The following is a 26,249-nucleotide window of genomic DNA, read 5'->3' as shown; positions in this document are numbered from 1 at the left end:
ACCTTCCATATATGTTAAGGAACAATCAATCTCATTCATTCATTCATCTGTAAATAACACATATTGGATTCGTTACCAATTCCTTTCACAAATACACTGTCTTAAGTGGACATTGAATTGAAACGAAATATGCTTCGTCATAATCAAAAGACAATAATATGACCCAACCATAAAACAAATTAAACAATATAATACAAAAAACAACAACAACATTCTTAATATATTACATCAGAACCCTAAACTTTTCCTAAACAACATTCCCAAACCCCAAAAGCATCCAATTATTATAAATCTTTCACTGCTTCAACCTCATCCGATTATAAATCTCTTATAGTTTCTTCTTAAATTCACAAAGAAACACAAGCCGTTAAAATAAAAGAAGGGAAAAAAAAAAAAAAAGAAGAAGAAGCAAATATAATATTTTCAGTTTCATCTGTATATATAACACACACAAAGACACAAACAAACTCATAGCTAGCTCTAGATTTTTTTTCTAGTCTAATTTCCAGTAGAAGGAGGTGAATTACAGTCACAAATAACCTCGGTTTCGATTTCTCTTCGATGGAAACTGCGGTGGCAGCCACAGGCAGCGCACGTTAGAGCTGCCAATGTACCTTCCTCACCCCGGCTTGCCATGAACTCTCGGCAGCCGTCAACGGCATAACCTCCCACCGCGGCGGCATGGTTCTTCTGACACTCACCGTATCTCACAGTTCTCACCGTCAGAGATGAAGCTGTCGACGAGCTTCTAGAAGGTTCTTCTGGGGAAGATCTCCTCAATACCACCTGACGCTTCCTCATGCTTTTCTCCCTTCAGTTTTCCTCTCAGCTCCTTCTTCTTCTTCTTGACTTTTTTATGGAATCTAAAGTTGTAATAACGTATATATATTAAAGAAGAAGAGAAAAATATATAAATAAGTTTTAATTTCTACGGTTGGAAATAGTTAGGGAGTGAAAGATCAAGACAATTGCAAGAGGACCTCAGCTGTTAACCCTAACCCTAGATGAGTTATTTATAGCATTTCTGATAGCAATTGACAACCAACCTTAGATATTTTTTTTTTGCAACTGCATACGTATGTGTATGTGTATGTGTGTGTGTGTGTGTACATGTCCATAGAACATGGTATATATTGATGCATCATCACAACCAATCAAACCCAGTAAGCTCATCTACCTGGAAAAACCAAGTTTTAATGGGTATATATATGTATGTATGTAAATATGTATGTATTGTACTTTTAATTCCTTTGACGTCCACAACTATGCATTCATATATATATATATATATGCATCCAATTATAGTTATATGTTTTGTTTTCTTGTGGCCATTCTAAATATGGTGGAAGTTTCTTTTTCTTTCTGGCTCATGTTATATAAAATTCGTTTATAAGTATTATAATTGTTTTTTGGAATAATAAGACACTTTCATTATGCTATAGTGCAAACAAGTTGTCTCAACCGGTTAGATGAAATTGAGTAAGTTTGGAATTTACTCTGACTTAAGAACGAGATTTCAAGTGTCATCATCGTTCTAATTTTTGATCCGAATGGACGGACCAAATTGTCCGTAACTCGAGAAATACAAAAACAAAACATTCACGAGACATGGAGCCACCACTTTGTGAGTTAGGCATCCGTCTTTAGTTGAAAATATCACCCATATACATTGTATGTGGATCTCCCAAACTTTCTGCTGTATTCAACTTTCTCAAAATATATACTCTTAGATTCCAACAAAATATATATATTGCGCGCTTACTAGTAATCATAACCATAAGCAATGGAATAAAATTAATTGGATGCATAATTACAACTTGCGACAGTAAACATATATTATGACAAAACTAAATTATGTGTGGAAGTTTGTGGACGCAACTTTTGTTCGATTTCTTTTGCTAGAAAACCCTAAAATGATGAGAAAGCTTTTCTTTAAGACCAAACAAAGTGATTGGTTTTAAAAGGAAGGAAACAGCTAAGCTTGTCTTTTTAAGACCTAATATGTACTGTGGTGGCCCCTTAACCTTCATGGCTTCATCCCCTTTAATCCTCTTTTTATATCCTTCTTTCATTTCATTTCATAATTAAACATTTGGTTACGAAAATTATATATACTTGTCGAAAAGAATCGGACTTGGTGTCGAGATCCAATATACATAGACCAAAAACTGTTTTTGTCAGCTATGTGATATTCTTGACCCACTTTATAGCATACGCAAGAAAATGTACGGGTTTAAAATCGAGAATTCAAATATTTGGTGTAATCTAAGTACCAATCAATAGAATTAGATTGTATGATGAATATGCATAAACAAAAATAGAAGTGTGTATAAATGTATATACATTTGGACCTAACAACGTGGTACTGATAAGTTGGGCTACCAAACCTATTTTGTACATCATGAAGACAACGCAATCCTTCACGATCTTCTGCTCCTTTGCAATTACGTATTGAGTTCTTTCTTTTTTTTTTTTTTTTTTTTGGAATTACATGTGCATACATTCATTCGTTTTTCGGTTAGACATCAAATTTTCTTATTCATGTTTTCCATCAATCGTTTGATCTTTTTTCTCCTTCAGGATTAGATATCAAAAATAACAACAGTTGCATTTGATATATATTATGAGATATTATAAAAGATAAAGCTTCATAATCAAGCAATATATTGTTGTTCGGCACATGAGAAAATAGATTAATCATGTATAGTTGTACTGATTGTAACCCGCTGCTTCATTGTTTTAGTATTAGAGGCACTCAATACAAATCTCAGTTCACATCTACAATTTATGAGATCGATTTGTACACTTAGAAGACACAATTAAAAAAAAATATCTCATTCATTGAAGTTTTTGTAGATTAACTTGGACTTTAAGACGTATGATATGCATATGCATGCATGCGTACACAAATGTATAAAGAAAAGACAATGTACAAACCAATTATTCTTCTGATTTGATTAGATTGTTTCTGTCTAACGATAATTAGGAGTCGTACGACACATATATCTGCCATAAGTTAGTAAATTGAAATTATAGGCCAAACATAACCTTTTTGGTGGTTTTATTAATTTGATGATTTATACATAAATAATTATGAATTTCTTGGCAAATGTATCATTTTTGTTTACCATTTTTGGCGTTTTAATCAATTTACAAATATACTTATACTCGGACCACCTAAGTACCTAACTATAGGATAAAAGGGATCAGAAACTGATAATCAATTAAAAATGCATATAGGTAAGAGCAAATACAGCTAAAATCCTTCTTATCTGCGGTATTTAAAAGTTTTACTTTCTCGACGTGTCATATTCCACGACTTATGATATTTAATTTCTATAGCATATTGTGAGTACGTAATCCACAATACATGAATACAGTTTAACCATGTATGACGTAGCAGACTATCGGTTACGTTTATATCGTTCGTGGTGTCATATGACCAACGTATCATTTGAGTTGAGTCGTTTTTTTAGCATAAGCAGCATACATAGTTGATTGGTCCGTCGATACTTTCCCAAGTTTCATTCTTCATTTTACGTTTTAAACTAATTTTTATAAAGACAGAAATTATGTATTTAGTGCCTAAACCATACTATTACCGAAAAAGAATAAGAAATCATCTACCTCGTTATACACCAAAAAAAAATCAGCTACCTCGTATAAAGACATAAATTTGTTTAGAATTCATGATTTAGTAATATTTAATTAAAAATTTGCTAGAAATATTTTTTTGATACATATTTTTTCAAAAATATTCCTTTTTGATCCTTTTTATTTTTATCGTGCTTTAATTTTTAATGACCATTTTATCGCTATTTGAAAAATATTTTAGTCAATAAAATGAAAAAACAATATTTTCGCGCCACAAAATTTTCGACATATTTTTCCCCCAAAAATTTTTCAAAAAACTTTTTCCATCAAAAAAATTTACAAAGTTTTTATAAAATTTTTAACGATTTAAAAATATTTATAAAACATTTATAAAGTTTTTCATACGTAGAAACCTTATAAAAAATTTTTAAAAACCTTATAAAGACCTTATAAAGACCTTATTAAAATATTATAAAATCTTTGTAAAAGCTTTTACGAAGTTTTTATAAGGTTTTTATGAGGTATAAATTTCATTTTTGGCAGAAAATTTTTTTGTTTCTTGACAGAAATTTTTTTCGATTTTAGTGACGTACATTCTTGCTGTCACTCAAATAAAAGGTAATTAGTTCATTTTATATATAAAAAAGTAATTTTGAAAAAGGTTAACATAAAGGATATTTTTGAAAAGAGACATAAAAAAGGCGTTTTCAAAAATGAGCATATTTTACTTATTTTAATTTAAGTAATTGGTTGAAATATTACTTTTAATTTTTAACTAAAATACTTTTTTTTCCTTTTCTTAAGATCTCTAAAATCTTACACACGGACTTCAAATTTACTACTACCCTTTATTCAAATTTAGTGATGTTTGAAAAACAGAATATTAATTATGTTAAATAATTCTCACACCATTCTTATAGAAAACTTAAATTTCTTTTGTTTTTCTCATGAAGTTTTGTATTCTGCAAATCTTCTTTAATTGATTGAATAAATGATTTAGACAATATGTGATGTTTTAATAAAAAAGGACACAAAAAATACATAATTTATTTAATTTCTTAATATATACTAATGTATGTAAAAACTGAAATACTCATTTCAGTTAGATCATAAGAGTATAATAAATAAAAGTGCTGTTAACCTCTGGGATACAAGATTTTCAAGACGTGGTACGTTACTGCTCTTTATTGGAGTTGCGAGCTTTGGGTCCGTTGTTTACCTGGAGCAATAATCAAGAAAATTGTCTTATCTGTAAGAAGTTGGACAGAGTTCTTCATAATGTGGACTGGTCCCAATCCTTTCCACACTCTTACTATTTGGTGGAGGCTGAGGGATGTTCTAATCATCTTCGTGGCAAGATTTACTTTGATTCTGAAATACAACAGAAGAAAGGACCGTTTAAGTTTACTAATCTTATGGCCTCGCAACCAGAGTTCCTACCGAGTGTTGCAGACTATTGGCAGGATACTCCAGCTCTCTATCTTTCTACTTCTTCTTTGTTCTTATTAAGCAAGAAGCTCAAGCAATTAAAACCTGTTTTACGAGAGCAAAGTCGCAACACGCTGTCTGATATTTCTCGGCGAGCAACGGTTGCTTATGAGGATCTTTGTGCAAAACAACTGGCGTCTCACTTGCATCCTACGCCTCAGGATGTAGCGGAGGAAGCAGCGCTCATGCTCGTTGGGAGCGGGTCGCAGGTTTAGAGGACAGATTTCTCAAGCAACGCTCTAAACTTCACTGGTTGAATGTGGGAGACAAGAATAACAGAGTTTTTTACAATGCCATTGCGGAGAGACAGTCTCAGAACTCGATTCATGAGATTGTTGACTCTAGTGGTAATTGTCTTACTGCTATGGATGATATTAAGGCTGAAGGGATTCGGTTCTTTTCACATTTGCTAACGCATAAACCGGCTGAGTTCACTGGTATCTCTGTTGCAGATTTACGAGTTCTGTTGCCTTTTCGGTGTTATGTGGACCAGCAATGTCGAATTCTTCAAGAGGTTTCAGCAATGGAGGTGAAACAAGTTCTCTTCTCTATGCCTTCAAACAAATCTCCGGGTCCAGATGGTTTCACGGTGGAGTTTTTCAAAAGTACTTGGTCTATCCTTGGTTCGGATCTCACAAAGGCTGTCCAATTTTTTTCTGCGTTTGGTTTTTTGCCAAAAGGTGTTAACGCTACAATCCTGGCTCTTGAACCAAAAACCACGCTGGCTTGTGCAATGAAGGACTACAGACCAATTTCATGTTGTAATGTCTTATATAAGATTATCTCGATGTTTTTGGCGAACCGGCTCAAGACTATCTTGCCTGCTTTCATTGCACCAAACCAATCTGCATTCATTAAGGATCAGTTACTCATGGAGAACCTTTTGCTTGCTACAGAACTTGTGAAGGATTATCATAAGGAGAGAGTGTCATCCAAATGTGTGATGAAGATAGATATATCTAAAGCTTTTGACTCGGTGCAGTGGCCATTTCTCTTAAATGTATTGTCTGCTCTTGGTTTGCCGGAGGAGTTCATTCACTGGATCCACCTCTCTGTGTCGACAGCCACATTCTCGCTTCAAGTGAATGGGGAGTTGGCGGGTTTTTTCAACAGTGAGCGAGGTTTGCGTCAAGGATGTTCGTTGTCTCCCTATCTTTTTTCATATGTATGAACGTGTTGTCTGTCATGCTTGACTGTGATGCGGCTGCGCGCAAGTTTGGCTATCATCCTCGTTGTCGTAGCTTAAACCTTACCCACCTCTGTTTTGCGGATGATATCATGGTGTTTTCTAATGGGAAAGCTTCTTCAACGGAAGGAATTTTAGAGGTCTTTAGGGACTTTGCTGCAATCTCGGGCTTGTCAATCAGTTTGGAGAAATCAACTCTGTTTTTAGCAGGGGTTACTGGTCGCACTCGCTTCCCCTTTGCCTCTGGTTCTTTGCCTGTTTGCTATCTAGGGCTGCCCCTGCTCACTCAACGAATGACAGTCCATGACTGTGCTCAACTCATCGAAAAGATCCGTAGTCGCATTGGCTCCTCGAAGCATCGGTTCCTCTCTTCTGCGGGGAGCTTGCAACTGCTTTGTTCAGTGATTGCGAGACTTACCAATTTTTGGGTTTCGGCTTTCAGGTTACCGAGTGCATGTGTCCAGGAGATAGAACGGCTTTGCAATGCGTTCCTCTGGTCCGGCCCAAAGCTTGATGCCAAGCAAAATAAGCTTGTGTGGGTGGATGTTTGTATGCCTAAGGAAGAAGGTGGTCTTGGCTTGCGGTCGCTTGCTGAGGTCAACAAAGTTAGCTGTTTCGAATTGATTTGGCATATAGTATCGGCTGCAGGGTCTCTTTGGGTTAATTGGATTCAGCGTGAGCTGTTGCGAGGGGCTTCTTTTTGGTCAGTAAAATATTCTACTACCATGGGTTCTTGGATGTGGAAAAAACTTCTTAAATATAAGGCGCTGGCAAAACAGTTTCACAAAATGGAGGTTGGTGATGGTTCACTCACTTCTTTTTGGCATGAAAATTGGTGTTCCCTTGGTTGTCTCTTTCCTTTGCTTGGGGAACGAGGTTTCATTGAGCTTGGAATCACTTCACAGGCCATCGTTGCTTCGGTTCTGTAGGACCACTCAGTACGTCGTCGGCGCTCTGCTTTGTTGACCCAGATTGAGTTAGAAATTATTGGGCTCGTGGTCCATGTGATCACACTGACACTGCCCTCTGGCGGTGGTCGGACACCTCCTATAACCCTCAGTTCTCCACCTCTGAGACTTGGCTCCAGCTCCGTCGAGTAGGGTTGCAGGTGGGTTGGTACAAGAGCGTTTGGTTTCAATACTCCATACCAAAGCACTCTTTTCTCTTATGGCTAGCGATCCGTCACAGGCTTACTACGGGAGATCGTATGCTGTAGTGGAACAGGGGTCTGAACCCTTCTTGTGGGTTCTGCAGTGCCCCGCTGGAGACAGTTCCTCACCTGTTTTTTTATTCTGGATATACTTCACGTGTTTGGCATGCTATGGCTTGATCCCTCTGCCCTCAATTTTACTCAACTCAACTCTCTCAGCTCCTGATCCTTTCCTCGGGTACAAATGTCAAAGGCACAGCTTCTCTTACGTCTTGCTCTTCAGGCCACAGTGTATACCATTTGGCTGGAGCGTAACCGTCGACGACATGGAGGCACTCCTAGTACAACAGCTCAGCTCATTAAGTTTCTCGACAGCTTGATCCGAAACAAACTTCTTGCCTTGCAGCAGCATACCACGAAGTTTGCAGATGGGCTTCAACTCTGGCTCGCTTCTCATCCCTAATCTGATAATTTTCAATCTTTTTATACTCTTTTGAATAACATTTAGGACAAGGCTGCATCTATTGTAAAAAGGACTTTTTTGGTTTGAATATATTTTTACATTCATTAAAAATAAAAAATAATAATAAGAGTGGACAATAATGGTCCAAATGAACCAAAACCCACATAAACCCTGGGGGAATTAGTTTGGTGCTAAAAGCTCGGATCACTCCTCAGTTGTTAAAAAAAAACGATGCCAAATTACCAAAAAATAATTATAATGTAAAGGCCATTCTTTAGTTTTCTAATAAAATTGCTTAAAACTTATGTAACTGCATTGAGTAAGTATGATAATATTCATTAACTAAGCATCTTTTTTTTTATCTACTTATATAATTATTTGTCAATAGCTAAAGGAAAATGAGCCAACAATAATTAAGATCAATCCAAAATTTTACCAAATCAAAACATGCGCATTTCTTATTTTTTATTTTTGGACAACAAACATGCACATTTCAATTTTCAGTATTTTGGACCAGTTGTCCTAGTTAGAAAAATATATATATATATATATATATATAACAACAAGCGAGTTAATTAAATCTGAAATATCTTCGACAAAAACAAAAAATCTGAAATATCTACACAACCAATCAAAATGATAAAGGATTGAGGTATAGCATATATATAAAATAAGATTATAAGTTTGTTAATGACAAAGACCAAAGTGGTTAGTGGAGTAATGATGGTTATGATTTATGATAAGATACAGATTTAATAGAAAAGCAAAGAGACTATGTGTTCCTCAACAACCCTACTCTCATTCGCCAGCTTCCATTAGTGATGTTGAATACTTGGCTACTCAACGGTCGTTCTTCATCATTGTTTAATTAAGATAAGGAATCATAGGATTCACAACTCATGTAATATTCGTTACTATATATATTCCATCTAATTTAAATATTTTTATATGACTTAATTTTTCTACCATAGAAATATCGTTTTGTATTAAAGAAAGTCACAATTTTATCTCTATTTCTATAGTTCATTAATGAGATCGAATTTTTTTAGTACTTTTCACGAAATTCTTAAAACAACACTTGTAATGAAACGGAAAATAACAGTTTTTGGGTATGTCTCTATACAGCTTAGTAAATTTGATATGTTATATAAGTTTACATATTAGATCATAATGTCTATTTCTATTTTAACATTGTTGAAGTACATTTTTTGTGTTATCTTTACGGGTTAGATTAAAATTAAAATACATAACTTGATTCAATGTTTCGGATTTTTATTAATTATTTATAGTAGTTTTTCTATATATGGTCATCTATCGATATCCGAATACTTCTAATTTTTATTATTATCAATAAATATAATAATTAATAAATATCCTAACATCCATCGAGATTCTAATCATTTTATCCAAAATTATAACTTAAAACCGAAATTATTTAAAAATGAAATTAAATAAAATATATTTAAATTTAATAAAATTATTTATTCGGTTATTTTTAATAAAATATACATACTTATAATTTTTTTCAAATTCAACATTTATTTATTTAATGTAACATCCGGAATTAGAATTTAGGATGTGTTGAATAAACCAAATGAGTGTATTTTAATTAATTTTGGTGCGGAGGCTTATGAGAAGCCTTCAGACGAGTTGAATCGGTGACGATTGTGCTTGGAGTTCATTGTAGATGAATCGTGTTGGTAGGTTCTTAGCACATGAAGGTTGTGTATGAACCTTTTTGGTAAACGGGTTTAAGTCCCACGTCTTGTTTGATTCTGGAGCAACTCAATGCTTCATTACCCAAGAGTGCGCTGAGAGGCGCCGATATCAGAGGAGATCACGAAGAGCGATCGAGGGTTGTTAGATTCGCGGGAGGTGAGTTTCTGAGGGTTCTTGGACAGGCAAGGGGTGTTGATAGTCAAATTGCAGGAGAGTCGATGCCAGCAGATTTGATTATCAGTTCTATGGAGTTGTATGAGGTAGTTCTTGTTATAGATTGGTTGGATCGGTATAAAGTGCATCTGGATAGTCACCGAGGAAGAGTAGCATTTGAGTGGCCCGAAGGGAAGATTGTATTTCAGGGAGTGAAACCGACTTCAGGAAGTCTCGTAATCTTGGCCATGCAGGCAGGGAGGATGATCGAGAAGGGACGTGAGGCCTATTTAGTTACAATTTCTATGCTGGAATCAGTGGGCAGTCTATGGTTGGAGGTATTTGGGTTGTTCAAGAGTTCGAGGATGTGTTTGTTGTGAATTCGGATGAACATAATAAGAAAAATTTGAAAAGGAAAACAGAGTGTTCTTGAGACGAATACCCTTTGTCTAGGGTTTATATTATTAATCTGATGAACAACCTTACAAACCTCCAGTCTCTTTATATAGGCCTCAAAAAACCTGATACAATAGAACAAAAGATCTTATGAATCTTCTAGAACCTATCACACCGTACAGGCGGCTGCGCCCCCTACACTCCCCAAATCCTAACCCTAAGTTGCCTTGAGTCGGTCTATACAAAACCCCAGTAAAAGCCCAGCAAAAACCTTGTATGCCTTACACAGTCTTGTACATCTTTGTAAAGGTCTTCAGAGATTTCAAGTCACTTTAGAAAAACAAACTCCACCTTGACGACAAAATCTCATTGACTTCAACTTCAACTCCTTGTTAGCTTTTGGGGGGAACTTTTTGTCTTCATCTAGCAATGAAAGACCTTGAACAAATCCAAGCAGTGCTTGAACTTCTCCATGGTGATTGGCTTGGTCAACATATCAGCTGTATTCTCAGACGTGTGCACCTTTTGTAGTAAAATCATACAAAAAACTGATAACTCTCTGATCTTATGATATCTTACCTCAATGTTCTTCGTACTACCATGATACAGTTGATTGTTTTCCAGGTATAAAGCACTTTGACTATCACAGTGTAGCTGAACTCCACCTTGCTTAACACCCAACTCCATTACAAGTCCTCTAACCCATAATTCCTCCTTACCTGCCTCTCCCATTGCCATGTACTCGGCTTCTGTGGTTGACATTGCAACAACAGACTGCAACAAAGACCTCCAACTTATAGGTGCTCCAGCAAGAGTAAATACATACCTTGTAGTAGACCTCATGTTATCAAGATCACCTGCATAATTTGAATCAACGAAACCCACGACTTCTGTCTTGCACTTATGTCCTCCAAACATGAGACCGCGATCTGTAGTACCCTTCAAATACCTGAAAATCTATTTCACTGCATTCCAGTGCTCCCTCTCAGGTTTAGACATGTACTTACTAACTTGACTAACAGCTTGAGCCAAATATGGTCTTGTGCAAACTATCGCATACATCAGACAATCAACTGCACTAGTATAAGGAACTTGTGCCATGTTTCTGATCTCTTCATCAAACATGGGGCACTAACGTGCTGAGAGCTTGAAATGATTCACCAAAGGAGTAGACACAGGTTTTGCATTCATCATGTCAAACCTTTCAAGTATATTTTCTATGTAGCTTCTATGAGATAACCACAATCTCTAAGAACTCCTATCCCTGTGAATCTCCATCCCAAGAATCTTCTTTGTAGCACCAATATCATTCATCTCAAACTCTTTTCCCAATATCCCTTTCAACTCAACAATATCATCCATATTGCTTCCATCAATGAGCATATCATCAACATATAACAGCAAAAATATGGGAGAATTATTACCAACGTTCTTCACATAAACACAACAGTCATACTCACATCTATGGTACTCTATCTCAAACATGTAAGAATCAAAATGTTTGTACCACTGTCTAGGAGCCTGCTTCAGCCCGTACAAAGATATTTTCAGTCTGCATACAAGCGCCTCCTCTCCAAACTTGACAAACCCTTCAGGTTGCTCCATATAGATCTCTTCCTCCAATTTCCCATGGAAGAACGCTGTCTTCACATCCATCTGCTCAAGATGTAAATTCCAGCAAGCTACATGCCCCAACACAATATGAATGGACGTGCGTCAAAATACAGGGGAGAAAATCTCGTTATAATAAACCCCTGTCCTCTGTGAGTACCCTTGCGCTACTAGTCTCGCCTTGAAAGTCACAATTTCCTTCTCAAAGACCTCTGTTTTCTTCTTGAAGACACACTTGCAACCAGTTGTCTTCTTCCCCTTTGGAAGTGTAGTAAGCTCCCATGTATGATTCTTGTTCAGACTTACTGTCTACTCTGTCATAGCACCAATCCATTCTTCCTTTTCATGATTGTTAATAGCTTCACAAAAACTAGATGGATCATCTATACCAATCATCAGAGCATAACTAGCCATATCTTCATACCCAAAAGTATATCTGCATAACTATACATATGTTTCCAGAGTTGGCTTGGGGTGTGTGTTGATGCAGCATGGGAAGGTTATTGCTTACGCTTCACGGCAGTTGCGGAAGCATGAGCATAAATATCCTACTCATGATTTGGATATGGATGATGTGGTTTTTTCCTGAATATTTGGAGGTCTTATCTTTATGGCGGGAAGGTACATGTGTTTACAGATCATAAGAGCCTGAAGTACATTTTCAATCAGCCAAAGCTGAATTTGAGGCTTAGATGGCGGATGGAGTTGGTGGCAGATTATGATCTGCAGATAGCTTACCATCTTAGTAAGACTAACTTGGTAGGAGATGCCCTGAGTCGGAACCAGGTGGCTTCGTCTCAGGAGCAGGATATGGACTCTCGGGTGTAGGCCTGGGCATTCGGGTACCCTATCAGGTTTGGATTGGATATTTCAGATTTTTAGGTATTTTGGTAAAGGGGTCCTAGATCCATTTGGGTATTGATAGGGTTCGGGTCGGGTTTCAAAAAAACACCCATTGGGTTCGATTCGGTTCGGGTACCCGAAATCAATCCAAAATTAATTAAAACCAAATTCAATGTCACTAACCAAACACAAAAAATAGATCAAGGTTCAAAACTTCAAAATAGATAACAAAGTTTGTTAAACAAACAACTCCATAAACCCAGTACTAAAAGAGATAACAAAGTAAACAAGTTCTTAAGATATTTGCCGACAAAACCAATACACCAAGTGAAACACCAAAACACCAAGTGAATTAGCCGATAGTTCTTGTCTTCTTGATGATGAATCCATATGAAAATAAGAAACATATAGACAATTAGAAATAGAGTAAAAGAGTAAGAGACAATTCAGGAAAAGAAAAGAAACTTATTTACCTTGTAGCTGAGACCCGAGAGTGACTTACTCATGGTATTGGATCTTCAGTATAGTACTCTGAAAACAAAAGAAAGAGAGTGTTAACATAAAGTATAAGAGAGGCAATAACAAAAAGCAACACGATATACAAACCTTTTTCAAGTTGGTCTTCATATTCTACTTCTGCAAGAAACTATGCATTCGTAAGCACTCTTGATTTAATTGCAATGTTTTGTTTCATCCACTGCTCAGTACACATCAAAATCTCAACCATATAGGGAGTTAGGAAACTTCTACATGGTTCTATTATCCTACCACTTATGCTAAAAGTACTCTCAAATGTTATAGATGACACTTGCATAGCGAAGACATCACGAGCCATCTAATATAATAAAGTAGGGTTACACCCTCTAAGAAGTTCTATCTATCTGCCACGTGGCACTTTTGAACATTTGTTTTATTTTTTAAACATTTTATCTCATGTTTAAGCCAATTAGTAATGGGCTGTAAATGGTAAATGGGCCACAGAATTTTGACGACTTCTCAAAGAAAAACCGACAGAATCTCTGAATTCCGACTTCTCCTCTTCCTCGTCGTTCTCTCTTCCCCACCCTTCCTCCTTATATGTTCAATCCGCGAGAATTCGAATCAGCAAAATATATTATTGGTTTAATATTTACCATAATATGGTTTTTTTTTTCACTTCAAATGATGAAGAAAAAAACAAAGAAAATCTAGAAAATGTGTTTTTAAGGAAAATTATTATTATCTTAATATCTTTAAATTATGTTAGCGTTATCTAATTTGATATTTATTTTTAACTTTAAATAGTGAAGAAATAACCAAAACTTTTGTATCTTAAATTTTGTTTTTTAACTTATGCAATTTGATATTTATTTTTTAAGTATGATTATATAAATAAATTCAGTTTACAAAAAGTAACAATATATTTACTTTTTAGAAGACACCTGTTAAAAGACGAGATGCTACATGGAAGTTTATAAGAACAAGTTTTTGAATTAATAACCATAATAAATACATTTAATTCTAAAAATTCAAAATCTTAAATGTATGAAAGCAATTAATCTTAAAGAAATTAAAGAGTGAGCAATTACTATTGTAACGTATGAAGTTTTTAAAAAACATTAATACTCCACAAAATATATTTGTTATAAATAATAGTTTTTTCTGTTTTCTAAAACTAACCTTAAAAAAAAAAAACTTTGCTACTCTTTCCAACTTGCATAATAAATAACAACATTTTCAGTATTTCCATCATCCTAATGAGTCACTACAACCAAATTAACACAAATTTTTTTAATAAATATAATAAAAATAATCATGTTATCAACAGTGGACATCTCCATCATAGGAACACAAATATAATAGAGACATTGTTTTTTTTTGTTTAACAAATATTAAGTTTTACTTACTATATATATATCTCAACATTTATCATTAAGATTCCTTTATAGTTTTTTTTTGTAAAAAAATTCTTACTTAACTATTGCCAATAAACAAAAGAAAAATTTGATATTCCAAAACAAAAAAACTTTACTTTACATAACTTAATTATAAATTCAATTTTTTTGTAGTCCAATTTGTTAAATGTATTATTTCCTACATTTTGGTATTGCACATATCTAATATTTTGCTACAAGTACTTTGTTAAGAAGTTATAAGATAATTTTTACTCTAACTAATACGAAATACAAAATAATCAATTTGAGAAAAAAATATAAAGAAATCTCAATATATTAAACTCCATAATAAATTTTCTATATTATTAAACTCACGCAACGCGTGGGACTCATTCTAGTTTGTGATAAAATAGGGTACTTGCTAAAGTTGAGTTTCCACCAAGAAAGAACATCATAGTCAGTCCCCATCATCACATTCGGATTCTCAACACCCTATTTTAGATATGTAGTCAACTCATCCTTTGTTTCTTTAACTCCAATCTCATTTAGCAACGCTTTGTACCTTTTGTCAATTGTAAAAAACCGAGGAGCACTATCTGCTTCACTCACATCCGTTTTGTCTTGATACTGAGATGACTGCAAAGGCTGAGACTGAGATGACTCAGAAGGCTGAGATTGAGATTTAGCGCATACCTTTCACTATACTCATTGAACATATCAACCAGAATATTATAAACCTTGTCATATATCTCTTTAGCTGTCGGAGTCTATTCGCCATACAACTCCGCAAAACAAATCTTCACAAAATGCAGCTTCTTACTAGGATTAAACACAATCGCTATTATCAACATCTTATTGACATTGCTAATGCCATCCAAATACTTATCAAACTTCTTATACATTTCCTGAGCCTTTTTCTTCAACTCAGAATCATAACTCGAACACAACATGTCAAGATTTGTTGATATGTTGACTATCTCCCGTAGCTATTATGAAAATTCAGTCCAGTAGAAGCCGACACAATCAATGTTGAGATGTAAAAAATCTCCAGAAACTTGTCTAACCTTTCAACAGAATGCCAATCATTCAAGCTAGGAGGTCCAATTCTCTTTCTTCCATTATCCATCTCCAAGAAATGATCATTGTATAGCTTGTCTTTTATCTCCATCCTATCAAATGTTACCTTGTACTTAATTTCCCTCTACAACATCAAATAAGTCTAATTCCACCTAGTCTTGACATCCAAAGGCAAACTACCCTTTGTCATCCTAACAGAATCTATCTTCTAGTCAAATGTGTATTGCCTATTTGTGCCGGATCTAAAATAAGAGATAACATTCCTGATTGTAATTATATTCTCATCTAATTCAGCCAACACGTCTCTCACAATAAAATTAATGATATGACCAACATCTCACATGCATAAACTCTCCTTTCATCACTAGAGACTCATCAGACAAGAGAGAGAAAGCAGTCTTAAACTTACTTAAAGCAGTCGTATTTTCTGTTCATTGTCCACTATCACAGAGAAGACCTTCTCTATGCCCCAGTCAGCTAAGCAATCATGAAGTGTAGCTGCAATTGCCTTTCCTTTGTGTTCTGTCACATACTTGAATCCTATTATAAGCTTCTTTAACCGCCAATATGGATCAATGTAATATGCTGCTATAACTGTATAACTTGCACCTGTGAATAACAATCAATATTAAGATAAAATTAGAATAGATAAGTGAACCGACAAGTATGAGCTTCTTAAACTAAGTAAAAAAAGGATATATGACATTATCTATGACATCACTAACCCAAATATTTGTTGTAAGTGAGACTCTTTGCTTCTTAGCAATGAACCATTTCCTCAAAGTAGCTTTCCTCTGAACAAACATCTCAACAATGTTCCTCGTCACCAGTCCTTCTGGAGTGGGGTTTATATAGATTCACCTGCATGCATATACATATAAAATATAAATATACTACAATGAAATACAGATATATGTAGAGAAAGAAACATACAAAAGAAAACAAGCAAAAAAAAAGTACATTACCTTGTTGCAGAAGTGTCTCCAAGCCATACTTTCAATAAAAGCCAATGACAACTCCCTTATCACAAGCATCTCATTGGATGCTTCTCTGAAAACACTATCAGGAACTTTTGCAATTTTCATATTTCCATCCTTATCAATGACTTGTTGACTCAACTTTCGATCTTTACCTTCTAGCCACGCCTTGTGTTCCTTACAGATTTCAATGTAATTTCACAAATTTTTAGTCCCTGACTTTGTTGGACACTTGAGTTCCCTGTGGCAGTAGTGATAGGTACATAGATTACGGCTATTTGGTAGCCTAGTGAAATGAGCCCATACACTTGACCTTGGAGTGATTATCCTCTGAGTTTTAGCTTGTTCATCTCCATCTTTGTGTTTTTGTTTCTTTTTTCCCCATTGATTCGCTTCTGGAGTCTGAAACCCTTCTCCTTGGTCATCAAATTCCAATCCATCTGCAAATTGTATAAGACACAATTTAGTAAAAATATCATTAAAACTAGAACACGCAAAATAAAACTATGAAATCTCAGATGAGTTTCAGATGTTTATTAAACACTACAATACAATACATCTATCTAACACAAAACCAACACCTATCTAACACAAGTGAAGAACAAGAACACATCAATCATTAGCATCAATCAAAACCAACATCTATCTAACACAAGTGAAGAACAATAACACATCGATCAACAATACAATTAGACAAGAGAAGAAACACACAAAAAAAAATCAAATAAAACATGAAGCTAGATCAAAACCAACATCTATCTAACAAGGGTGAAGAACAAGAACAGATTTTCATTAAAAAAAAAATTTAAACAGATGCATCACCTTTGATTGCTGCCGTGAAGTCTCAAAAGGAGGAGAGGATTAGATTTTAGGGTTTTCCAGTTTGTAAAATTGGGAGAAAATTAGGGTAAATGGTTTATAAAGTCTTGAATTTGATGTTTGTTAGGCAACAAGAAGATGAACAGGTTGTAAGCGGTGAAAGCAACAAAGGAAGAAAGAGGAATCGGTAATAGGGTTATGTCTTAAGGGGTTATGGTATTGGATTTGATCGGATGCTGCTCGTATATCGGGTTCGGTATTCGAAACTTAAAGATCCTAAACCCATTCGGGTATACTCTTGTTTTGGATATGGGTTTGGCTCAGGTTTTTTGGATCGGGTTCGGGTTTCGGATCCGGGTATTTTGCCCAGGCTTACTCAGGTGGGTGAAATTAGTGCATTGAGGTTGTGTGCTATTTCACAGGAGCCTTTGGATTTGGAGGCGGCTGATCGGACAGATCTTCTGAGTAGAGTTTGAGTAGCTCAAGAGAAGGATGAGGGGCTGGTGAATACCTCTATGTGAGGAGTTATCCAATGATGAGGAGTTGAGGCGGGAGATTCTGAAGGAAGCTCATGCGATCATGTTCTCTATTCATATAGGAGTGAATAATATGTACTGTGACCTCAAACAGTATTATAATTGGGTCGGGATGAAGAAAGATATAGCTAGTTGGGTGGCGGGGTGCGATGTCTGCCAACTAGTTAAGGTTGAGCATCAGGTTCTGAGTGGCTTGTTACAGAGTTTACCCATTTCAGAGTGAAACTGGGACATGATCATGATGGCCTTCATGATAGGATTGCTAGTGTCTTGAACTTTTGATACAATTTGGGTCATTGTGGATCAGTTGACTAAGTCGGCATGTTTTCTGGCAATTAAGAAAAATGGTGAAGGAGATAGTCAGATTGCATGGTGTGCCTACGATTATTGTGTCTGACAAAGATTCCAAGTTTACTTCAGTGTTTTGGAGGGAGTTTCAGGCACAGATGGGCACTAAGGTGCATATTAGTACAGCCTATCATCCTCAGACAGATGGACAGTCAGAGAAGAGGATCTAGACTTTACAGGATTTGCTGAGAATGTGTGTGTTGGACTAGGGTGGTCACTGGGTGGATCACCTGAGCTTGGTAGAGTTTGCTTACAACAACAGTTACCAGGCGAGCAATAGGATGGCTCCTTATGAGGTGTTGTATGGGAGTTCGTGTCAGACACCATTATGTTGGACTCAGGTGGGGAAGAAAAGCATATATGGTGTAGATTTTGTTAAAGAGACCTCATAGAATATTCGGATTCTGAAGTTCAACATGAAGGGGGCTAAGGATCGGTAGAGGAGTTATGCTGATAAGGGGAGGAAGGATCTTGAGTTTCATGTTGGAGATAGCGTGTACCTCAAGATGGCCATGTTGCAGAGTTCGAACAGATTATTATCAGAGACTAAGTTGAGTCTAGGATAAATGGGTCTGTTCAGAGTGGTTGAGCGGGTGGGGCCGGTTGCATATAGTCTGGAGTTTTCTAATGTTATGTATGCATTCCACAAGGTTTTCCATGTGTCGATGCTGAGAAAGTGTCTTCACAAGGATGATGACTTGTTTGCTAAGATTCCTGCAGATCTTCAGCCCAACATGACTTTGGAGGCGAGACCAGTGAAGGTGCTCGAGAAGAGGGTCAAGGAACTTCGGAGAAAGAAGGTTCCTTTGATGAGAGTCATGTGGGACTGTAATGTATTGATGAGCAGAATTGGAAGCCAGAAGCGAGGATGAAGGCAAGGTTCAAAAAGTGGTTCGAGAAGCAAGTCAAGGCTTGATCTTGTCTATTATGGGCTACAGTTTGTTGTTTTAGCTTTGTGTGGTTGTATATCTTGTTTTCATTATGTATTCTCACTAGATTTTAACCCGCGGTACACCGCGGGACGATTTTTTTTAACTAATTTTTTAAAAAATTAAGTTATATCTATCTATATATATATATATATAGTATTTAAGTTTATATAATTATATTTTGATTGTTAATTTTAGGATTTGACCGTAGTATACCGTGAGATATTTTTTTTACATAATCGTAATTTAATCAATTTAATATTATATATATATAATATTCTAATATTAACAAAACAAACAAATGAAATGATGAATTACCCTTATTGTAACGACGATTTAGTGATATATTAAATTTATATTTGCCAGTTGACCAAAATCTATCTCGCCATTTGACCCCGTCCATAATAATTTATTATTGATCTAGAATTGAGTATCTTTTAAAAATGTCAACATGTAAATCATCATAGGTTTGCATTCTAGGATTTACCCCGTGTTGTACCATGAGACAATTTTTGTTTTTTAAACCTATAAAGTATGTGGAATAATAATTAGAAAAACATAAAAATACAATAAATGAGGATGTTATATCAAAGTATAATGTAAATCAATAACTTTAATCACGAATTTGACAATCCATAAAACATACATATTAAAAATAATAGACCAAATGATTGTAACTTGGATGGTTAAAAATTTCCAAATTGTACTCCTTTTCAATATCTTGGGAATGAGTCACCTACAATTTAAAAATGCAGCATGTTTTAAATACAATATGGACTGCATTTTTTCAAACCATAATTAAAATAGGCAAAGAACCAAAATAAAATAATCATAAATTTCCAGAGTTATTCCTAGATCATTTTCTTAGTCGTCTTGATTATCAAACACCTCATTGAAACCTACATTAGTTGTTTGTTTTTAAGTTTTTCTAATCAATATTTTTAACTTTACTTAGAAGTACCCTAGAAATAGACAATATACCATGATAATAAAAAATTACTCGCTGGTTAAATTATTGACAGAATCATGGATTCTAAGTCCTAACACCCTAACATAGAAAAGAAAAAAAAACGATATTAGAGAGGACAAAATATGAAAACAGAAAAAGTAATAGTAACAGAAAAAATAAAGAAGACATAATAAGTAGCATATAAATCACCTTTTCATTGGCGTTTAACGTTGTCGTAGAAGAACTGGTTTGCTTATGAGAAGTATTTATAATGGTTTAAGAAAACAATATGATTTTTTCTATGAGTGATTTCCGTAAATCTTAGTTAGAAAATTAAAAATATCTTAAAGATATCATCATTTCGGATATGTTTTGTAGGATTTAAAAATTATTATGGAACGTGTTAATAGTTATGAGTGTAAGTGACGTAATTAACTACATACCTTTATTATCAAGAATTTTTAATTGTTTATCAATTTAGTAATCTATCTTACCATTTTATGATTTAAAGCCTGTAATTAAAAAGGAAAATAGAAATTAATTTTGTTCAGATATTTTAGGAAAACATGTATTTCCATACTCGATTTTTGCTTATTTCAAAACTTTCCTTTAATTTTTTAAAAATGTCTTAATTACAATGGCATGAAATGTAAATACTTTATATCCCAACTCCAAGCTTTCTTTGCCAAAACTGATGCAAAAATGTTAATATAGATTGGAGTTGTAACGATTATGAACATTTAATGTAATAAGATGAATATTTTTCTTGGGTCTGACTATGAGATAAAAAATATTGATTTGATGGTTTTCCAAAAGTGGAAAGTTACTAAAAATGTAAAGTTTCCATAAATAAAAAGGTTCTTAAAAATGAAAAGTTTTATGCGAGTTATAATTTGTCTATTTTTAGTGTTTGTGGGCTTTAGTGACGTTTATGTGGCCTTTGTGGTGGTCCTTCGGGATGTGTGGCCGTTGTGGCGTTCTTTCGGGATGTATGGCATTGGTGACGGTCCTTCGGGATGTATGGCCTTGGTGGCGGTCCTTTTGAGGACATTTGTGTGGCCTTGGTGGCGGTCCTGTTTTGGACATTTGTTTGGCCTTGGTGGCGGTGTGTTTAGATATTTGTGTGGTCTTTGTGGCGGTCCTGTTTAGGACATTCGTTTGGCCTTAGTGGCGGCCCCTATGGCATGTTGATGATTCTTGTGTGGTCATGAGGTATTCCACTTTCCAGTGAGGGAAAATGTGGCTGGTATGACATTGTGATGTTTTACGCAAGCCACAGGAGGGAGATCTAATTAGGAGATGAGACTCAGACGTGTTCAGAATTGTTTGCTCTAAGGACAATTGGTCCTGAACGACTATTTTGGGAACTTCAGTTCTCCTAGTACCATTATATTCTAAGACTTTGTGGCTTGAGGGTATGACTGGTATATCGACTTTGGATGACAATTTGGGGACGTGCTGTAGGGTGGTAACCCGAGAGACAAATATTGGACTTCAAATATATATTATGGCATATGGACTAAGGCCCGACGATGAGCCAACATTATGGAATGCAGGCTAAGGCCTATTGAAGAGCCAATAAAACCTCAAGGTTGAGATCTAGGAGTAAAGAATGTCCAAAATTCGATAGCAAATAATGTCTGAAACATGAGTCTATCGCCTAAAGGTAACCTTCGTAGATCCGTCAAAAGAAGTGCGGACCATGGAGATGGTTACACGAGAGTCCTTGGCTGATGGTTGTTCGAGATTTGAGGATGAATCTATGTTGGTGGGGGAGAATTGTAACATCCGTGTTCTGGTATTATAATTTGGGGTGTATTGAATAAACTAAAGGAGTGGATTTTAATTAATTTTGGTTTAATTAAAACCTGATTTAATCTAATTAAACCAAAAATCCAATTTGTTATTAAGAGGACGCCTCCTTGCTCCTGTTTTTTTGAACTGCTGAAAGAAAAAAAGAGAAGAAGCACTCATTCACTTGTGAGAAGGAGAGCAAACTTGGTTTTGGTGTTTAAAGCAAAAGAAGCAGAATCGTTAGGGTTTGGGAGAAAACGGTTTTGACGTATCAAAGCATTGTTAAAGGTAACAAAATTTTGTTGAATTATACCCAAGTCTTTCATCGTGATTCTCCTTTTTACAGAAATGGATTTGGATTTAAACTCTCTGAGTTATTGGCAGTTTTGTGGGACACGTTCTTTCAATCGCGAATTAAACCAAAGGGTGTTGGAGGCTTGATTTAGGGTTAGTCTGATATCTGATCGTTACGAGATTTTGTGGCAAGCTTACGGACGTCTAGACGGTGCTTTTCACCGAAGAGATTGGAAAGTTAACTGTTCGTTTTTGTTCCGTAGTTTCATCTTAGAGATGTTTGTTTTCTGTTTTCCTGGCAGTTCGGTTTTAAGGGTGGTTTGTTGTTCTGTTTGGTTGTAGGAGTGTCTGACTGTTGCTGGAAAGTGGAGAACCTCTCTTTTGGGTTTTATTTGTTATTCGTGAATCACCTTGTTGAGGTGAGTGCGTGACCATGAGCTTATCTGAGCGATTGGGTTGTATGACTTGTTTTGTGTGATGATGTGTACGTGTTGTGAATGTGCCCTCAGTTGGTTTGGGTGGTATAGCCCTTTGGTTGTTCTGTTTAATGTCTGGTTTGTTGTGTTTTATTTGTGGTTGTGCTCTTGGCTTATGTGGATAGCTCGTAGATGGGATGATCGTTTCACTGAGTATTTGTAGTAATACTCATGCATCTCATTGTTTTGTGGTGCAGGTAAAGACAAAGTGACTGTTGGATCAAGGTATGAAGAGGAGTATGTTCTAGGGACTTAATTGTTATGTTTTGGTTTATGTTAGGTTGCTATAATTGGAATGTTGATGTTAGAACTATGGATTAAGTTGCTAGCTCTTGGTTTATGATTCTGGTTAATTCTTGATTTAATATTAATGGTATTTTTTTGCTGCTTTTTGGTAATTTAAGTTTCTTAGATATTTAATAAATATTTATTAATATTTCTTTATTATTTATTATTTATTATTTATTATTTATTATTTATTACTTATTATTTATTATTTATTATTTATTATTTATTATTTATTATTTATTATTTATTATTTATTATTTATTATTTATTATTTATTATTTATTATTTATTATTTATTATTTATTATTTATTATTTATTATTTATTATTTATTATTTATTATTTATTATTTATTATTTATTATTTATTATTTATTATTTATTATTTATTATTTATTATTTATTATTTATTATTTATTATTTATTATTTATTATTTATTATTTATTATTTATTCTTTATTATTTATTATTTATTATTTATTATTTATTATTTATTATTTATTATTTATTATTTATTATTTATTATTTATTATTTATTATTTATTATTTATTATTTATTTTTATTTTTTATTTTTTTATTTTATTTTTTTATTTGTTTAAAAAAATGTGTCGGGTCATTTTATTTAATAATTAATATGGTAAATGTTTGCAAATACAATACAATAAAACTTTAATATTTTATTAAAAATAATGAATGTCAATTATTTTATAATTATATATATAAATATACCAAACATTATCTCGTGGTATACGACGATGCTTCCTAGTATGAAAGCAGTATATGAGTAAAAAAATTTGGGTAAACAAAAATCGGAATATATATGGATTGATCACTAGGTTTTAGAATAACCCTTTCATATAAGCTTTACCACTGTCTTCTAAATAGATCAGTTGTAGCCTCTAGATGATGTTAATCAACATGTTTAGAAGGTTGATGAGGATGCTAACGAGCAATTATCAAAGGATGATGCTTTTAGTAGTAACAACAATTAACATATGAGACAAGGATAATCTAAACTAGTATTTTTGCAGCAGTTTTTGTGTAAAAATTATTTTTTGAAAGTTTTTACATTTAATGCATTGACTTTAATATTAGTTACCAAAACTTATAATTAATTATAGGTAAGATTTAAAAAAATAAAGAACTTTTTTCTACCTCATTCAAACATAAATATATGATTCCCTTTCATTTTTATTTGAATTTATATTTAAATTATCTTGAATTATTCTATAATACATTTAGTTAATAAAAATTGTGATTTTTTTATGCATATGATATAATACAAAATTTTAAAAACGGACATATATTACTCAACAGATGAATAAAAAAATACGGGTACAATATCACACATCGTCAAAAAAAATTGGGCAATGGTTCAAAGTCATACTATAAAAGAGACCAAAGTGATTCTGAATACAAATGAGTAGAAATGTTGATTTATCAGGCATTCAAACTTTAAAAACTTTTATTTGGTTTATTCCAGTTATTTATTTTGAAGATTTTTAAAAGGTTAAATATGAAAAATATTTAAAACTTTAAAAATGTTAAATATGATAAATATTATACCGTAGATACACAATAAATATTAAAAATTAAGATGATATAGTGTGAGTTAAAATATCTCGGGATGGGATTATATAGCAGGACGGGTTTTATCGATATTTATATAAATTAAAAAATATCATTAATTCAGTGGTATAGGGGTAAAACATCATTTCATTATTTTGTTAACACTGTCGGTATCAGAGAATAGACAAATCTAATTAAATTGATTAAATAAATATTATGTAAAAAAAATATATTGCGGTATTATATGGTTTATTTAACAATTATTATATAATTATAACATATTTAACTAACAAATATAAGCTATAATTTAAATATTTTAGTTATAAATAATTTTGCCCCGTGGTGTACCGCGGGTCTTAATCTAGTGTTTTTTGTAAAATAAAAGGGAAGATTTTTAATTCAAAAAAAAAAAAAAGGAAGATTTTGAGAGGCCTTTCTATGGAGATTTTGAGAAGCACAATTTCTGTAAAACAAGTATATTGCTATGATAATAATGGTTATGAGATGATTGAGAACGATATTGAAGTGATGTTGTTAGCTGATACAAATAAACACATTACAATATGTAGCATCAGTGTTGTATCCAAGAGGATGATTGATTTTAGTCATGTGTAAAAAGATATACATGTAATTCTAATGAGTTTATAAGTTAATGGGATGGACAAGGAGTGGATCCGAGCAAATCGTTGCCGATAGATATGAATAATATTCAACGTACCATACTCTTACGTTTACAACATATCAGGTAAGCCCCAATCATTAACCTAATTACCTATTTGCTTTATTTTATAAACTTATAAGGTAAACTATTTCTGATATATTTATAAACGATGTTTTATAAACTTTATAAGGATGTCATCAAAGGTATTGCTCACTTGCATTCCATAGGTATAGAGCACAGGGACTTGCGTCCCCGCAACATCTACGTAGTCAAAGATGAGAAGAATAAGCTAATTGCCAAAATTTGGAGACTTAAGGATTACAACATTGGTTGATTGAAACATCTCATCATGGAATACCTTTGACTACTTCATCTTATTTTGGGTGTAGGCACATAATTTTAAAATAAATGTAGTCGATCTAAAATCAATGTATTATATTGACAAAATGAAAAAAATATTCTTCTTTTAATCATTTTTATTCGTTTTTGTATTTTTTTTCTACTTGTTCTCTTCTAAAAACGGTCTAAAAAATTTGTTTTACATATTAATTAAAGTAATTTAGTCACAAGTAGGCATGTTAACTGAGTGGATATCCATTTTTTTGGGATAATTGTATTTGTATCCGTAGTTTATTATCTTTATCAAAAAATCTGGTTATCTGCGAATATCTATAAACATACAAAAAGACAAAATTAACGTATTTAATATAACGTAGTTTGTATAAAATACCGCGTATTTTGGACAAAAATACCGGATATCCATATATAAACCAAATATTTGAGAAAAATGAATATCAGTTATCTATTAAAATTTAGCATTTGTATCTGTATCTGTTTTTTGGAACGGATACTGATATCTGTGGATAATGGATGTTAATACCAGGACTAGTCACTCATAAGTGACAATTTAATATATAAAAATAGATGAACAAGTCTAACTTTAAATATTTTTTATTAGAACATCTTTTATTTTCAAATTTTCCAGTAATAATAACAGCAATCACTAGTAGGTGTGGGCATTTGGATATTTAGTTCATTTTCGGATATATTAATTTG

The 26,249-nt window shown here is 33.8% G+C and overlaps 1 long non-coding RNA gene and 1 pseudogene across 2 annotated transcripts; one reads left to right on the top strand and one right to left on the bottom strand.

Moving 5' to 3' along the window:
• Positions 1-299: 299 nt before the first annotated feature.
• LOC104710731 (mini zinc finger protein 2 pseudogene) lies at positions 300-1,159 on the bottom strand (annotated as a pseudogene). Its single transcript, XR_015565534.1, has 2 exons — positions 1,047-1,159; positions 300-863 (listed from the first exon to the last, which is right to left on the bottom strand). The product of XR_015565534.1 is annotated as a mini zinc finger protein 2 pseudogene (transcript).
• Positions 1,160-22,496: 21,337 nt separating this feature from the next.
• Positions 22,497-23,063, top strand: LOC147937920 (uncharacterized). Its single transcript, XR_015567095.1, has 2 exons — positions 22,497-22,619; positions 22,874-23,063. It is a non-coding gene; the product is annotated as an uncharacterized LOC147937920 (long non-coding RNA).
• Positions 23,064-26,249: the final 3,186 nt, after the last annotated feature.

This window comes from Camelina sativa, chromosome 9 (genome assembly GCF_030686135.1).
Source record: "Camelina sativa cultivar CO46 ecotype springtype chromosome 9, ASM3068613v1".
NCBI classification, from domain to species: domain Eukaryota; kingdom Viridiplantae; phylum Streptophyta; class Magnoliopsida; order Brassicales; family Brassicaceae; genus Camelina; species Camelina sativa.
This window is presented reverse-complemented; position numbering and strand designations above follow the sequence as displayed.